This window comes from Malurus melanocephalus, unplaced genomic scaffold (genome assembly GCF_030028575.1).
Source record: "Malurus melanocephalus ecotype Western Australia unplaced genomic scaffold, MMel_1.1 scaffold_31, whole genome shotgun sequence".
In the NCBI taxonomy this organism is placed as follows: Eukaryota; Metazoa; Chordata; class Aves; order Passeriformes; family Maluridae; genus Malurus; species Malurus melanocephalus.
The window spans coordinates 2,798,017-2,816,330 of record NW_026623263.1 but is presented as its reverse complement, the minus strand read 5'-3'; the positions used below and the strand labels follow the sequence as shown (position 1 = coordinate 2,816,330).

General features: G+C 38.0%; 1 protein-coding gene across 3 annotated transcripts in view; it reads left to right on the top strand.

Annotated features, from left to right (window-relative positions):
- LHFPL2 (LHFPL tetraspan subfamily member 2) overlaps nucleotides 1–18,314 on the top strand; it is a 112,355-nt gene that overhangs the window by 42,599 nt on the left and 51,442 nt on the right. For 2 of the 3 annotated variants that reach the window (XM_057363852.1, XM_057363853.1), the window contains exon 2: nucleotides 11,987–12,039. The exons of the other annotated variant lie outside the window; for it this stretch is intronic. The gene's annotated coding sequence lies outside the window, so the exon portion shown is untranslated. The remainder of the gene's footprint in view (nucleotides 1–11,986; nucleotides 12,040–18,314) is intronic. 3 annotated transcript variants of the gene reach the window in all.

The window sequence follows — 18,314 nt, the reverse complement described above, 5'->3', positions numbered from 1 at the left end:
CAGAGCGCTGTCTGATAACATGCTCTGCATTATAAAAATATTACAAAAATCTTGGCCCTCAGATACTCTTTAAGTTACATAATGAAAATGAAAATTTATAATTATAATATACTGTGTGTCCTCTCTGTGCCTTCTGATTTATGGAATTGGTTATTGTATGCATTTTAAATGGATGTCCTAATTAAGTAGTGTCAGCAATTTTGTTGAGCAGAAAGAATACGTTTAGAACCCATCACTGTCCTTTTCTTTAGAAGACAGACCTTTGTTTCCTTCTCTGAATAGTTTCTTTTTTTTTGTAAATTATGTGAGGTCTGTTATTTGAACTCAATTTCTTCTGTGCCTTTTTTCTGTTTTCATTTTAGGGAGTTTCTCTGTTTCTCATTCTTGTTCTTCATCYGTTTCACTGTGAAGCACTGGCCACATGGTTTAATCTGGATTCTGTCACCAGTCCTGGGGTGTGGGGSGTGTGTGTGTGTGTGTGTATGTACACATATATATGTGTAACAGAGCTAAAAATAACAATGCTTCTTATTTTAGAAATAAAATGTTATGGTGTTGTTTGGTTGTTCTGGATTTTGTGTTTTATTTTTTTTTGTTTTAGCTTCTCTTTTTATCCATATTTTTAATCTTAATAATTGTAGAGAAAAGTTTGAAAACAYGTCTTCCAATATAAGGGAATTCTGTATCTTAGACATGTGCCATTTTAAGAAAACATCAAGTATTTTGAAGTTCATGGTACCATTGTAGCATTAGGCAGCAGTATCTGGTTTCTTTGAATGAGTCATCAATTTGATGTGACTGAACTGAAATTTTGGCCTTTCTTTGAGACATTGTCATATATACTGAACTAATAGTTCACAGAATCACAGAATATTCTAAGTTGCAACGAACCCACAAGGATCATCAAGTCCAGCTCTAACTGAATGGCCCATACGGGGATCAAGTGCACAACTTCAGTGTTAGCACCATATTCTAACCAATTGAGCAAATCTTAGTGATTTACTTTAATCTCAGAATTAATTAACTTTTTTTTTTTTGAAACTGTCATCTACGCTGAGTCTTTACTGTGAATTTTTCTCACGTCTTCAAAATGTAGATAAAGAAGTAATTCTTGCACTTCTTACATGTGGAGGTCAGATGAAGATCCAAGGTGATATCATGAGATCATGAATAAAATAGACTAAATTAGCCAATGGCCTAAAATACAGAGCAATTTTTGACTGATGTTTTTATAGTTTACACTGCTCTTCATCTTGAGGACTTAACTGCGTCAACAGAAGCACTTGTTACAGTGGCTATCAGTGGATCATTTCTTCTGTAATTTGTTCTGTTATTTCTTGAGCAAATGTGGAATTTAGAATCCAGAGCAAAGTGTGGCAGATTTCCCCAATATAACTGCATCTTGCATAGAAAAAGCGTTTTCTTGAACTTATGTTTCCTAGTATGCTTTGATGCTGTCTGCACTTGTATTGGCAAATATAGTGAAGGGTTGGTATCTAGTCTTCCTTTCTGCACTTATCCACACATTCTAGAGATCAAAAGAAAATGCATCCATATAATTTAAATCTGTGATCTGTTCAAAAGATGCTGACTATCATACTACTATAGCTTGGAACATTCTCTCACTACTACAGAGCACCATGATAATAAAACAGTATCTTTTGTGTGTTGTGGTTCTACGGGATTTTGCTACTTCTGCATAACTTTTGAAAATTACCTGATAGGCCTTAAAATGAATTTTTGCTGCTGGGTAAACTACTGGGATATGAAATGATGACCTTTAGGAAGAAAATCTGGATTTTGCTTTGCCTTTTTAGTTATAGAGGATGACTTCTTAAGCATGTATTAATCATTTCCATTTGAGAGCATCTTATTTTTTTTTATCTTACTTAGAAGAGCAACAAAAACATTCAGCAAAAAATGCTTCTTAGGCTCATGGTGTTTTGCACTTTGGGATACTGTTACACATGCTTGTGATTATCTGCTCTGCAAACAATTGTCAGAAAACTTCATCTGTTTTCCAAGTCCCACAGAAGAGCAGATGTGGAATAAAGTTTCAAACAATGTACTGTTAATCACTTACATGTGGATACCAAATGAACTGGAGCACAGTGGGAACTGATTGGGTGCTTTGTTAGTTGAGCATGGAGTGGAGAATTTGCATTGTTCTTAGTCTTCATTCTATGAACAGTCCTTTGGAAACTACTAATATATGAACAAGACAAGGGTCTGTTTCAGATATTTAACTCTTTCTAGAGAGCCAAAACCTTAGGGGACCACCTAAATGGAGCTGGACTATATTATGTGGATGGATATGAAAGAAAGATTGTGTATGCATGGGTAATTTTCTTTTATTTGACAGCCCTTTTGATTCTGTAAAGGATATTGAGGAGTAGCTGCATATCATTTGTGTGCTTTCAAAAACAGTTACTTAAACGAGGCAGCTTTGCCTGTAAGAGATTTCAAGTCAGTGTTCAATTGCTGGAAAACCATAAGAAAGCAATTATGTTGGAAAACCTACTCATGTTGTGTTCTAAACCTCAGCCTTCATTGGAAAAATCACTTAAAAAGACAGCTCATACAACTGCTTCAGAAAGCTAGTTTTGGGGGAGGAAGGATTACTTTTGGGGGCTCTGGAACTTAAAGCTTCAATTTTACAGAATTGTTATTATGGATCAGTGCATTAGACAGTCACCTGGACAGAGACCTAAGGAATTGTTGGATTCTTCTTTGAAATACTTTTTTCCTACTTGACAAGAAAACTCATGGAAAAAGAGGTATCGATACTTGTTCGTAGTGTTATTGGCCTCCCTGAAGTATGTGTAGGTCTAGAAAAATAGTACCTACTCATAGGAATCTGCATTTTCTGCTGCTGTTGAATTGAAACTCCTGTTAAAATATGTGGCTTTACACACATGTGATTATTTTCAGTTACTTGATCCTGTCTAGCCTGGAAGTAATTTGCCTTCCTGAATCTTCAAAATAAAAAAGAGAGTGGGGGTGTGAAGAGATAATCTAACAAATTTATTGCTTCTTAAATCTGATGAACTTGATTAAGCAGACAAGATTATGTCATATTCCAAGGTTTATAGTAGTTCCCTGAAAGTTTTTAAACCCCATTAGAAGTTTAGCCTTATCATATTATATTGTAAGGTTAAAAAGGCTGTGAACTCAACTGTGCCTGGTTTTTGGTTTGAAAAAACAGAGTTGCCCCCAAAAGCTGAACTGGGGCATGAGGAGATCAGTAATGATGCATTTTCCTGCCTCCCACAGAGTTCTCTGTCTAACTGCTTTATTGGCTGTTCCTTAACTTCTCACCTTGCAYGTTCATCCTTATGTTTATTCTGGTAGTAAGCAAATGGCCAAAGACAATTAAAATGTTAATTCCTGCTAAGACAACAAAATACAGTGTTTTGAGAGATGGAGAGAACAGAAGGAACTTTCAGAGATGTTTGTTATGTTCCAGAGACATGTTGTCTCTTAGCTTGACTTTTGGAGAGATCTGTGAAGGTTACAGCAGAGTTTATGTACTCTTTAAACAAATCTTTCATATGGATTTCCTAGGGCTGTTTTGCTTGTGCCCTGTGAAGTGACCAATTTCTTTCTCTTCTTTGTTTTTGGGGAGGTCTGCTTGACCTTAGGTTTTCGTGTTTTCTTTCAAAATAACTTTCTTTCATGGATATTATTTTGTTTATACGCTTTGCAGAAGAAAAAAAGAAGAGATAATAACATTCAAAATAAACGTCTTTATACCCCCGGATCTTGTTTTTTAATCTTTGTCTAGAATGACACAAATGGCTAAGTATTTAATATTCTTTAAATGTGACTTTGTGGATGTGGTCAATGTAGACACTGTGTGCATTATCAAGACCTAATAAATGCAGTTGTCTTCTGTCTTTAATAATCAAAAGCAAGGCATACAGACAGTAGGTCTGTATGATGCTGCTACAACTCAGATGGGAAACTGCATTTTTGATGATTAATACTTTGAGAGTGTTTTAAATGGCTTTGGAATGCATGTCTTGGTTTTGATAGAAGGTTTGAGAGAGATTCAAGCTATTTCATACATTTTATTTTCTGAGAGGTGACTGGGAGGTATGCTAATATACTTAAAAATAATGTGAAGATCTTCAGATGAGAAGGCATTTGTAAGGGAGTTTTTGCCCTTATTATCCTTCTGTTGTCCCCCATATTATGTTTTGTTARTTTGTGAGTTTCATTAATTTTGTGAATTAATTTCATCATGTCATCAGCTTCTGACACAGAAATAGAAGACTTTCATCCCTCTCCTTTTTCTTGAGAGGATGTTGCAGCATCTTGTGCTTTCAGATGTTCAAGAATTTATATATCAGTTTTACTYATAAATGGATATTAAATAATAATTTTTACAATATTTAGAGGAGTTTAAAGGATATTTAGAATCTCTTACAAAATGCATGCTGTTACAGTTTTCAAAGAGGACATTACTGACTTCAGGAAAAACAAAACCTGGACTTTTTCTTTATTGTGTTGCCAGAACATTTCTGAAAAGATTGTTTCTATAGCAGTGTTTAAGTAAATTTGCTTCAACAAAAGCTTAAAATGACAAAAATTAAAAAGGCAAGGGAAAGCATCACCGTGGTATGCAAACGCCACAATTAACGTGTTTTTTAGTTGCTCTTCAATTCACCATCCCCAGGGCTTGTTAAATCTTTCATCTGCAAATAAAATAGGCTCTTTAACTCTTATCAAGCAGTGGCTAGCTCATTTCCTTTTCCTTGGGTTAGCATCAGAGGAGTGCCTCTTTGTGGGTTTGTCAGTTCCAGCTGGGAAAGCATGCTGGATGGAGATGGCTTAGGACTTTCGGGGGTCTGCAGAAACTCCAAGGTGGAGTGGAGAAACTCCAGAATGGGAAAACTGGCCAGATATGACTTGGGTAAGGATTTTTATTTCTATAACATGATTTTACTAACAAAGGCACTTGAAATGTTGCTCATCTTTATTTAGTTTTTCTTACCTTGAGGTTGGGTTTTGGATTTTGGGTTGGTTTTTTTTTTTACAAGACTGAAAATGTATCCTGAGACATGATCTGTGGAAGAGCTGAATTCAATTTAATGTGCTCTACATAGTCTTTTTAGCTTTTAATTAAGGTCTGGAGTACATGAGAGGCCTGTTAGGCGGATAATATCCTGATAAACTGTTGGTCCGAGGAAGTTTGCTTTGAGGTCAAATTAAATGGCCTAAACTCAAGATTTTGTCACTTAGCAAAATAATTGCATCAATCAGCTGAAGTGTTTCAGGGTTAAAAAGCAGCTTTCCAGTGGAAGAAGGCCAGAGGTAGTACCTCTGGGTGTTTTAATTTGATAAACTGCTGTTTATGTGTATTTTTTTATTTCTTCAATGTAGATGAAAACTGTGAAGAAGGCATGAAAGTTAGTTCAATGTAGAATAAATGCATAGGGTAAAACAATTTTGTTTACCTGACACCAGAGAGAATTTTTATTTTGAATTTTTATTTTGAGGACTCTTATTAGCTTGTGAGTGGTTTAGTAAGTCTAAATAGTTCTGTGGTTGGTTGCTTTGTTAGATATCTTGTCTTAAACGTAAAGAAAGTTCGAGTATTCAAGTTTTTATTTGGGAGGGAGAGAAGGATTATGTTTAAGCCTTTTTTTATTTTATTTAGGATGAAACCACAAAACAAACAGATTCCTAATTCTGACATAATGCAGCATTACTGGAAAATGCAGGAATGTTTTCAGGCAATTTGGACATTCTAATGATTGTTTTATTGATTTGTAATAGTTGGATCACCATGATGGCACTCTGGCTATAACTTTGGGCTGAGAAGGAAGTGTGGGCTTGGAAATCAAACAAACCCTGCAGCTGCTGGTTTAAAGTGCATGTGTGGGTGGGTAAGATAGAAGTCTTTTTTCTCCAGAATACCATGATGGGATAGCTCTGCGGCTCTCAGCAGAAAGCTCAAGATGTACTGATTAAATAAAAGAATTTGTTAATTGCTTGTGACTTAACAAAACTCTGCAGTTGCCATCTCTAGATCTTCAGGAAATGGTAATTGAGTTGTCTCCCTTGGAGACATTCTCTTCCACTTCTGCCAGAAGACATCTTTGTTTGTAAACTTAGGATTTTGCAGGCCAGTGTGTGGTAATCTGGGAGCAATAATTCAAATGCTAATAATACTCATCAGAAATAGTTATTTATTAAGGCAGCTGACATTTAGGAAGAATAGCCTGAGCTTGCCAAGTGATTCTAGCTCATTGCTGAGGAGATGCCACGGTTAGAGTGTTTGGAAACCCCATGTCAGGGCTGCAGGGCACTCGTGGGACTCAGCCTCCTCTGAGTGCTGCCATGCTCGTACCTGGCTGCCCATGAGGCTGTTCCAACCCAGCCTGGTGCCATCAGCCCATGCTGGGGCTGTGTTACCAATGGAGCTGTTCCAAGCCAGCTGCTGTGGCATTGCCCAGAACCTGGTGTGTCCGGTGGTCGCTGGGCTGCCCATGCACYGCTTCCTCTCAATATCTGCGCGCAGGCGACGGGTGAGCGGCGCTGGCTCCAGGATGAAGCTGCTTTCTGAATCACTTCTTGTCCAGTGCTGCTCTGTGCCACCCAAAGCAGCTTAATGGCCAAAATGGAGCACTACAGACGTGCTTAGCAGAGACACTGCTGCAGAGCTTCGGCTGCCTTGAGTTGGCACAGGGTTGTACAGAGCGAGACCTAAAGCGCAGGCTGTGGTGTAACTCATGGTGCAGCTGTGGAAGGCGACTTGCCATTTTGCTTTGTAATCCCTGTGACATAGAGATGTGACTCAAGAAGCAGGTTGTAAAGTGAAGTTGTTAAGTGCTTTTACACTGCCTTTAAAGTAAACAATTTATGTCCTTTTATCCTTGTGGATAATACTAAAGGTAAGAGCTCTCAGTGATTTCAATGACTGGCACTGGGCTCTTAACTGATGTTCTATATTACTAAATTCAAATAAAGATTTATGCTTAGCTAAAACAAATCTTAGAAGCCAAACCAAATTTTAGAGAATAACTTAACTAAAACCAAATTTGCATATTTTTGCTTTAGTTGGTAATGACTAGCTTGTTTATGAGATGTAATTTGATTCATTTACCACTCAGGTGTTACTGTATTAGGTAACAGGCTGAGAGGGATCTTTCATTTGCAGTGCAAGTCGTATAATGCTTCTGTATTTATTCTGCTTATTTCTGTGAGAATTGCTAGGATTATAAAAGTGTATTATTTGGTTTAAACATTTTAATGATGTATAAAACTATGCTGTGCTGCTTTCTTGGTTAAGGTGGTGCAGTGGGAAAACTGGCATTAAGAGCAGGGATCAGTGTATTAGAAGTACATCTGGCTTTTATTAAGTGTAAACTTCAGGGCAGGTGCATTTGGATGAAATAGTATAAAAATAAGTTTTTTTTTCTTCCGTTCTCATTGAAATAGCTTGCAAATTAAGTTTCTCTAAATGGCTTTTAAATTTGGTTTAAATTACATACTTATAGATATGTAGCATGATCTTCTAGATTGAACAAATTAGGTAGATAATACAAAAAGCAAAACTGGAATTTTTTTCTTTTGTAGGTTTATATGAAACAAAAAATAATGAGCCYGAGAAGAAATCTGTTGTGTATCTTGAGCTGTTAGTTTTCTATTGTATTTAGCATTGTAATTCATTTAGAGAGCGATGTTATTTGTTGGGTTTGTTTTTAACCTGCTAGAAATGTATCTCTAAAGAAAATATTTTCCCTTTCTTGTTTTGCTGTTATTTCTGAAGTTAGCCTTAATGACGCCCATGAAATACTACTTTCTTTTTTTTTTCCATTTCATTTTATGTTGTTCTGCATTGATAGCAAAAGACAAAGAACCTATTGAATGCATTATTGCTATTCATAGTGACATAATTGGTCATACAAACCTTCTTGAAGTAAGTAAATATTTCTTTGATTTCAGTACTTGCTGTTATATAATACATGGAAGTATCACACAGTAGTATATCTGAAGAAAAAGCTGCTTGAAAAGGATGTTTTAAGATACAGCAGATATATCTGTATTCTTTTTTTATTGTATTTGTGCTGGGGAGCCTAAGTATGCCCACTTCCCATTGTGTACAAAGCCAGGGTATGTGACTGGGAATGTTATCAAACCCATTGTGTTCTCTTAACAGTGTCCAGGCTATTTGATTTCTCCTGAGTTGTACTAAAACGTTTATCCTCTGCAAATGAGAAAGGAGCTAGAAATTAAGAATGTTCTGCTTCCATCTTCTCTTGGAGGGGTAGGGTTCATCAACCAATAGCTAGATTAGTAGAAAGGAAGGAAGAGATTTTATGTATTTTTGCCAATTGCCCTAGAAAACAGTCTGAGCTATTGCAGAATTGCTCAGAACTCCTGAATGAAAGGATGGGCACATACATGTTTTTTTTTCCCATTCASATTTGTTTGGGAGAGTTTGGCCATGTGCAGCATGAGGGAAGTGCACACTGCCTGTGTGGTGATGGGGTAGTGGAAGGTGTGTGGAGCTTCTTCTTGTTAGCTTTGTCACAAATGTAGTGGCAAAAAGGAGGCTTTTTAAAATTAATACTTTCCTCTTTTTAAAAATGTTCCTTATTTTTATTTTTTTTACTTTTTGTGTGCATGTGAGGAAGAACACTGCGGTGCCTTTGGCACGTGGATGGTTCTGTGAGAGACAGGCTTTTCTACAGCTTCCTGTGTGGGCTGATCCTGCCTTACGCTGCCTCTACTACTCTTTCTTAGAGAACTCAGACTTCAAACGAGGAGGTTTTCCTTAGAAGCACCACCTAATGGATTATTCAGGCAATTAGGTTTGTTTACATGAGCTTAAAATTAATCCTGCATTTTTTGGTACTTGAGTTTAAAGAAAACAATTGGGCCTTTTTTGTTCTTAAAAATAATCTCTGCCTCTGCTAACATTGCTATATTTTCATTGCCACATTAACTGTTTTTGAGACAGAAAAGTTGAAGTAATCACAGCTACTTGGTCCAGTCAATTTTTTTGGGGTTTTTTTTTTTGGTATTCTCGTTTTCTTTTTTTTCCTGAAGGACTATTATGTGTGCCAGGAATTCAGAGGCCGTTTTAAGCTGTACTTGACTTTGAAGTGCTCCTGGTACACTTTCCTTTGTCCTCTGCAGCACACTTTGTTGGAGGTTCTGCACCAGCTTTTCTGTTGTTAAACCTTCTTCACCAAGGCCAAATTATCTCTTTTTGTTAGAATAAACGGACCTGACTCACTGCATTACTTTGTGTGAGTGGAAGTTCTTTGTATGTCTTGTTCTGATGAATGTATAAAAATGCAGGATTTGGTATTACAATGGGAAATTCTGTGTTCCAGCATTGCTGAACCAACCCAACCTTACTTAGTTTATTACTTTTTGGTAGTGGGGATTCAAAACTGGATTGTCTGTTCAGGATGTGTATTCCTGAAGTGCTGGCTGAAGGTGAATAACAGCTTATTAGTGAGGTCTTAGTCTGTAGACATATTCCAGGATGTTGTTGGCCTCCCTGGTTCCCTAACAATTGGCTCATGTCACTTTCTGCCCAGATCCCCAGCTTTGTTTCAGGAAGTGTGCCCTGGGTAGACAGTGACCAGTCTGTCCAAGGGATTAGTCAATCTCAGGTACAGGAATTTGTGTTTGTCCTTGCTTAATTCCATGTAATGGAGTTGCAGAAGTTTAGAGGTGTATTTTTAAAGCTTATTGGGATGAAAATGCTGTGTAGTTTAGGTTTTTATCCCAGTGGTCTAGGAAGTTTTGGAGTTCTTCATAAGTCATATCTGATCTTAGTGTGCTGTTATAAATTGTGACAAAATATACAAATAATCTAAAATGTATTTTCAGATCTTGCTATAATAAAATTGTTAGGAAAATAGAGGAAGACAGAAAGATGTGATTTTGTGAAGGCTTAGTTCATATCTTACTGCTCCATAGAATCACAAAGTCACAGAGTGATAGAATGGTTTGGGTTGGAATGGGTCTCAATCTGCTTCCTGCCCCCTGTTATGGGCAGGGAAATCCTCTCCTAGGCCACGTTTCTCAAAAACCCATCCCAGCTGACCTTGGAAACTTCAGGGATGRGCATCCACAGCTTATCTGGGGAACCTGTTCCAGTGCTTTACCACCCTCACAGTGAATTTTGTCCTTACATCTAGTCTAAATCTGCCTTCTTTCAGTCTAAAGCCACTACTCATTGTTCTATCACTACATGCCCTTGCTGTCTTTTAGGCCTACTCTCTTGCTTTCTTTTAGGCCCTTTCAGTACTGGGAGGCTGCTGGAAGGTCACAGAATCACAGAATGAGTAATGTTGGAAGGGACCAACCATGGTGGTTGTCCTGTGGTCCAACCTGTGGTCCAACCTCTCTGCTCAAGTAAGGTGGTCCCAGAGCACATGGCGCAGCTTATGTCCAGGCAATTCTTGAATATCTCCAGTGAGGAAGACTCCACAATCTCTCTGGACAATCTGTTCCAGTGCATGGTCACCCAGACAGTAAAGAAGTTCTTCCTTATATGCAGATGTAACTACTGTGCATCAGTTTCTGCCCATTACCTCTTGTCCCTTTGCTTGGCACCACCACCAAGAAAAGCCTGGTCCATCCTTTTGGCAATTTTCCTTCAGATACTGATAGACATCGATGAGGTCCCCTCTCAGTCATCTCTTYTTGAGGCTGAACTGKCTATCAACAGTGAATTTGCTGAGCAGGCATCTCTCCCTTCATGCAAGTCATGGATGAACAAGTTAAACAGGAATATTGAACCTTGGGAGACACCGTCAGTTCCTGAGGATGGTTGTAAACCTGATCTTCTCCTACAATGGGCTGTTTYTCTTTCAGCCTTTCCTCAGAAGATAGATACTCCAGTCCCCTAATCATAACCCTGCAGTCTACAACTTATTCACAAGTTCAAACAGCCAAGTGTTAATCGCTTTTCTCTGCTGAGCAATGATAGCACATGAGGAAATGGCATGAGGTTGTGTTTCCTGGATATCAGGATAAGGTTCTTCACTCAGAGGGTGGCTGAGCACTGGAACAGGCTCCCCAGAAAAGTGGTCACAGCACCAAGCCTGACAGTTCCTGAAGTATTTGAACAAAGCTTTCAGGCACTTGGAGTGCCTCTGGGATTATTCTGTGCAGAGCCTGGACTCTACTTGTGGTTACTTCCAGCTCGGGATATTCTATGATCCTATGCAGATCTCTGTAGTCCTTCACTGGACCCTCTCCAGTAGTTCCGTGTCTTTCTCAGCCTTCTGCAATTTGGGCAGTGTAGCTGGAGCCTTTGCTGGTGAAAACTGAGGCAAAAAGTGTTCATAGAGAACCTCAGCCTTCTACATGTCCCTGGTAACCCCATCTCCTATTTCCTTTCAGAGAGAGTCCACATTTTCCCTAGTCTTGTTTTTATAACTGACATACCAGAGAAGCTTTTCTTATTGTCCTGGATGTCCCTGGCCAGGTTTAATTCTGTCGGGGTTTTAGCTTTCCTAACCTTATCCCTGGCCTTCTCAGGCATTCTCTCTGTAGTCTACCTGTCCATGCTTCCACCCTTTTGTCCAAGGGCTCCTGGTTCATGCATGCAGACTTCCTGGYTTTTCTGCCTGACTTCCTTGTTGTTGGGACACATMATCCCTGAGCTTGGAGGAKGTGATTCTTGAATATTAGTGAGTTTTCTTGGGCCTTTCTCCCGTCCAGAGCTCTATCCCAGGGTACTTCACCAAACAGATCCCTGAAGATATTGAGGCCTACTGTACTGAAGTCTGGAGTTGGAGTTTTTCTTAGCTCCTTCATGGTTGCAGTGATGTCTAGAATGCTGCATTTCTGGCCAAGCAGAAGTGGCCTGGTAGCAAAAGTTACCCATGTGCATATAATCTCTTACAAGCAACACTTCTTCCATTCCAGCCACCAATACAAATCATGAATATTGTTTTGATTTTTTTTGGCTCTGTACCTTTCTTACATTTTACAACAATTATTTCTCTAGGTGTTGCCAGGCATCTGAAGTGGTTGACTAAGACCTCAGGATTTGGAACAGTGGTGAGTAAATGAAATTTTTTGTGTTTTCACATGCTGCCTGACTCTGAAGTGTTACTGGTGTTTGAAGGACAAAAGATATTCAGTAGGTTGTGCCTTTTGAATATTTTCTTCTGAGGACCAAGTTGCTGTTCAGAGCATTTGGAACAACTCTTTTAAGCAGAGATTTGAAGAAGAGGAGGAGGTGTCTCATTGACTGTTTTTGATAAGTGAAACCTCCTCCTCACATCACCCTGACTTTGATAAAACTTGAAATATTTCAAGTACAGCAATTCAGCCTGTACTTGCTGAAATGGTAACTCAACTCATTGTATTAAAATAATGGTGCTTGAATTGACTTTTCAGAATAATGCAGTTTTATACATTCAGCAATTATAAAATGAGATATCATTCTAGAATACATGGAAACCTGAAGTTAATAAATTATTGCAAGCTGATTTTTTTCTTTCTTTAAACTTCAAATTTATGCTTGTGGTCTTTAAGTCCACCTCTGCAAAAGGCAATGTTGTCTGTACAGTTTTCCTGATCCGCTATGCTTATTGCTGATTCTTTGTATGTACCAAATATGTAGCATTTTAACTAGAGAAGAATGCAAGAAGGATCTAAAGAAGAACTTTAAAAATTTTAAATACTTTAAAAAGTGAGTTTTGTAATTCTTYTATAAATTTATTATTTGCACATCCCTGTCTATAGGATTGGTTGTCAAAGAGAGCCTTAAGAATGCAGAGATAAACTCACCATTACTTGTACTTAATAACCATAGAAGCCAATGGAAGAAGAGTATAATAAAACTTTCAAAAAGCATCTGCGTTTACTTGCCAAGAGATAGTTATTTGGAATAATGTAATATTTATTGTTCTCTGGTTTCCATGGCAGAGCTAGTATACATTAAATATTTCATTTTTAAGGGAGTTTGTTTGATTTCATTGCTGCTGGCAGCAAATATTTAGCACCTATATATTTTGTTCCATGTGGTGTTGACTTTGTGACTGATGCAGTGGGAAACCTTTGGCTGGTTTTTCTATTACTTTTTGCTTTAATGGCCTCTAAAAATTATGTTTGTTCTTCATTTCTAAAAATAGCATTTAGTTAGAACTTCGAAGAAATCTATCAATTTAAAATATTTACATTCATGTAGGTCTGTATTTGTTATGTCCTCTATATTTCTGGTTGTATTTTACTAGCAAAAAGTAAATAAGTGAATTTGAAGTTTGTCAGTTCATTTTGGGTCATTCTTTTTTGTCTACTATTAAATCAAACCCCGTTCTCCCATCCTCCACTGCCTTACAGTTGTCAGGACCAAAATGCTGTATCTTCGTTAAAATCAGTGCACAAATGGAATGAAAGCATTATAGACAGTTCATACAGCCTTATTAAAAAAATACAGGTATTCTGTCTTTCAAGTTACAAAATTAAAATTGCGTTTTGGGTAGTGTTACAGATAATATAACTTACTTTATAATAATGTGCCTCAGAGCAGCTAAGAGGGGAGCCCTATGACACAGCAGCAGAACAAGAGCACTAGCATGTACGTTAATAACCTCACTTGAAGACAATTTGAGCAAMTGTTAGCAGCAGCAGGTGGGAAGCCAATGTACAGGGTTAGATGTGGTGGTGATGATAAAATTTCACAATTAGTAACATTAGCTCTGCAAAGATCTACTATTTTGAAAAGAAAATTAAAGCTACAACTCTTCCTTCATAATAAGATACATAAATAATATAGACTCATTCTAGATGTGCTAATGAGCATAGCAAAGTCTAGTTGTCTGTGTTTTATTCAAAGGCATTACATAATTTGTCTTGGGGAAACATTTGAAAATAGTTAAGCTCTTATTTCCATAAAAAACTTYAGTTGCAGCAAAATAATTAATAAGATTATAACGGAACCATAAATAAACAATCAAGATAAGCTTTAAAGGATCAAATTACCTACTGAAAACTCTTAATGAAATCTTTGGTATTTTGCTTACTCTTTCCTCTTTTTTTTCTCCCCAAGGTTTCAATGACATTATAGGAGCACTCACATACTTCCTCACTTGTGTGTGCTCCTTTTGTTGCAATATAAGTAGGAGAGAAGCTTATAATGTCTTTTCTAAAAAAATTAAAGACTCTGATATTAAGCAAGAAAGCACCAGCTATTATAGTTTTCTGTTTAATATTGACCAAGAAGTGATTGCTTAGTGGAGGGTGCTAAGATCCTTCCAGGACCTCACATCACAGCTGGTGGSAATCCACACTCCAGTGAGATGACTCAGCAAAAGCGGTGGTGTGCTACATGTTGATGTTGGACATCTCTGGCAAACAGCAGATATTAATCTGCTTGGGGACTGCTAGCCTCAGGACTCTGACAGGTGGTCGGGAGATCATTGAAAATTTGGAGGTTTGATCCCCTCTTTCAATAGGTGAAGCTTCTTCACCAGCCACTTGCTGGTGTTTTTGGCAGAGGTTGATACAAAGGTGCAGTTTTTGGACCATGGATTTCTGTCATCCCAGCTACTCTGGAACCTGCCAGCTGATGTGGCATATATTATTCTGTGGGACATGACAATAAATGTTTTGACTAGCTAGTCCTGTTCCTCCTCAGGTAATACTAACTTTCCTAGTTAGGACCCTGGGTGTGCTTCTGGCCTTGGGAGYGACTGGGAGAAATCAAGATGAAGCAAAGCAAGCAGAGTGTCTTTCTTTAGGTCTTTCCTTGTGTTGTGATAACCATCAGAGGAAGGAAGGCCGTGGTTTGCTCAAGACGTTCTGTCATCTTATCTGTGTGCTGTAGTTTGCCTTGTGGTGGATTTTGTGCCTTCAAGTATTATATTCTGTGTTTCTGATTAAGTCCTGCCATATCATAAGCCTGAAATAGAAAACTTTTTAGTAGTTTGGAGGTGACTAGAAGGTGTCTGTGTGTTAAACCCTTGTAGTTTGCAGTAGAATACAGATTTGGAGAGGGAATTGATTTTGGGGATTTGTGTTTCTTTTGGGATATATGGTTCTATTTATATCAATACAGTTTTTTTTCTATGTATATAACAACACAGAGACAGGGTGACTTTTCACCTTTGGAAGCAAAAAACAGAGATGTGACCAGTGTTGCTGGGTTTACTTGGTTTTGTTAATAGCCAGATTAAATGGGAAGCTATATATTTGTACTGCTTTTCCTCTTTGAACAATTTCCTCTCTGTGTCTGTGCTTTGCCTTTTCTTTTTTATTTTTCATATAGTTCATCTTGGTTTACTCTTCCGTTGGAGAACTTTATGGTGATCTGAAAGTACTAATCCCAAATTGCACCTCTCTTCCATTTAATAGAAACAAAAATGCAGTGAACATTTTTCCATTTGCTTTCCTTTTGTCTGTCATCAAAGGGGAGAAAGGATGTATTACTGAGTCAGAAAAATATTATGGTTTCATGTTCTTTCCTTGAGAAGGCGCTGGGAGCTTTCAGATGGCATAAACCACATTGAACTGATAGTTTGCTTATTCAGTAGCAAATACAATGGTTAATTTTAGTGTTATTATTTCTGTAGTCTAGGGCAGTCCTTGACAAGGAGATGGCATACCCCAAGCAGTGAGTAAACCGCATTTGCTGCTGCTGGAAGAAGTGTGGTGTAGTGCACAGAGCTGCCTGTCCCAACTCCTGCATTTGACTTCTGCCTCTGTTATTAACCTGCTGAGTGATATTAGGAAAATTAGTTATTAACTTTTTATTCTTTTGTTGACTTAAATTGAAAGACCTTTYGTTTGCATATTGAGTCTCAGTTCATGTCACTGTGCTTTGGTGCTTGTGGAGTCCTTCATTTGCCATAGTATTACAATTTTTACTTGCAGAGTTTCTCATTAGCACTCAGAAACCCACTGTATTGTGTGGAATCCCGAAGACACTTGAATATTTATTCTACTAGAAGAAAGCTAATAGTACTTTCCAGAGCACAGTTTAATATTGCATTTGGTCTTGTGCAACTGCAGGCTGATGCCAAAAGGCATACTTCAGCCTATTCTTTCCCTCTCTTGCATCAGCCCCCAGTCCCAAGGTGAGTTCAAGGTAAGCAGCTGATTCAGAAAAAAAAAAAAAAAAAAAAAAGCCTTAACTCCCTAACTGCCTGGGAAGGAAAACTAAATCAGGAAAGTATGCTGGCCTGGCTTGTCCTGCAGATGAGAAATTACTAGATGTTACAAAAGGGACAAAGACGTAATAAGCAGCTGGAGGTTGGTGGGGAGAGTAATACTGTTTCTTTCAGCAACAGGTAATAAATATACCAGATGAGACATAGCATGGAAACCTAGGCTTATTAAGAGCTGGGTTTTACAATCACATTTTGAACATAGCAGAAGATTGTCTTGCAATGGATGTGAAGGCCCAGCTACAGTTCGGCTGATGCTCATTGCTGATACTAGGTGTTCTTCACTGGAACTAATTTTTTCTACTACAGTTTTTTAATTGTTTTTTTATCTAAAGTAGCAGTCATCTTTGTTATCCACATTACAATTTCAATGCATATTTGTGATGCCTAAATAAAACCTTTTATTTAATTTTCATTTAAACTGCAGTCYACTTAACCTTGCAAACTGAGTGACAGGAGTTGCTCTTGATATGATAGTTTCTGTAGACCTTATATTCATAATTTCCCCCGTAAACTCTTTCAAGAAAGTTGATTCATCCTTGGAAATTRCTTGTGTAATTGGAGTTGACTCTTTGAAGGGTATTTTTCACCCTCTGCCCTTTCTCTTAAGAATGTATACAGCAGATTAGATTGGTTTCTTTGATCTTGCTTTCTTTGTGAGCCATGAGGCTCATGTAATAAGAGCTTGTGTTGAAGGACCTGTCTTTTCTTCCCTGCTCACCGTAAGTTTCCATGAAACTAAAAAGGGGTGGACAAGACTGAGGAAGAGAGACATGAAATATTAAAATGACTTTGGAAAATGTAGTGACTGACTTTAATCGAGGAGCCTTTATGCACAGTCCACACAGGCATTGAGCRCAGGAACACTTCCCATCAGTTGCATTCGTGGAAGAAGTTGCAGAGTAAATTCAGCTAAGCAAAAGGAACAACAGTTCAGTAGCAAAAAAAAAAAAAATCAAGTGTGGCTCTGAGAGCGCTGCAGCCCAACAGGGACCCTGGCTCTCAAGCCGTCTGTGAAACTGACCTAGCCAATGATGTTGCTGAAATTTCACATCTGTTATTTCTTACTGCCCACTTCTTTGGCAACAGCCAATCTTCATTTTTTCCATTATAGGCAGCTGCTGGAACTAGAAAGAGCTTGAGGTAATTTTCAGATGTGCTAAATGGACTACGTTTTACCTTTCTTTCCCCCTGCTTTTTTCTGCCACGTACTGCAGCACAGGACTTGTTTCCAAAGTGCAGGATCTCTGAGTTGCATGCTTGACATGTGTCTGAAGRTAAGCAGATGCATTATCCTTGTGCATGCAAATAATTTTTTTTAAATGGGGTCATCATAATGTCTGGGAAAAGAGATATTCTTAAAAAGAAACTGTCAGTGAAAGGAGAAGTCTGTATACATTGCATCAGGACTCACCAGCATTATCACTGAAACCCGCTTTCAGCCCTGGCTGATTAGATTCACTTTATGAAGAAAGTAAGTGCACAGTGCTCAGTGGTGGAGCCAGGTACTTTGTTACCAAATAGAACTGAACTGCTTGAAATAAAGAATTCCTTTTGCATTCTGGAGGCTGTCTTACCATTTTTCTTTAATGTCCTTTGGAGGAATTCTCTTACATCCTTCTGCCCTGTCTAGCTTAAACTATTGGAGCTGTTAGATTACTTCCCAAAGCTATTAAATGGAGGAAGGTGTTACAGCCTCTAACTGTAATAAAAAAATAACCTGTTGATGGATGCTGAAAGTTGTTATCTAAATAAATTGTGGAATTGAAACATAAAAATACAATGTTTTTCTTCCATAATTTATGCAAGCAGACCATGGAAAAAACATTCAGTGACGGTTACAAACTGAGAACTGACCAGCTGGATGAGCAAAAGTTGCTGGCTGAACTTGGTATGAATACTAGGGAACCACCAAAATTCCTTCACTGATTTTTTGAATCAGCATGAGATAATAGAGATGTGACTTTATCGAGGACATCTGCTGATACATGTACTAAGTGCTGTGGTGTGATCATGCTGCTGCAATTCTACACAGATGCAGTTCTTCCCTCAGAACATAGTCACAGATCYCTGCTAAATAATGCAGAAGGACTTGGGACAAGGGCTGTAAACAACCTTCAATGCAATGGAATGGATGGGAGGAGTGGATGGGAGGAGGTAAAG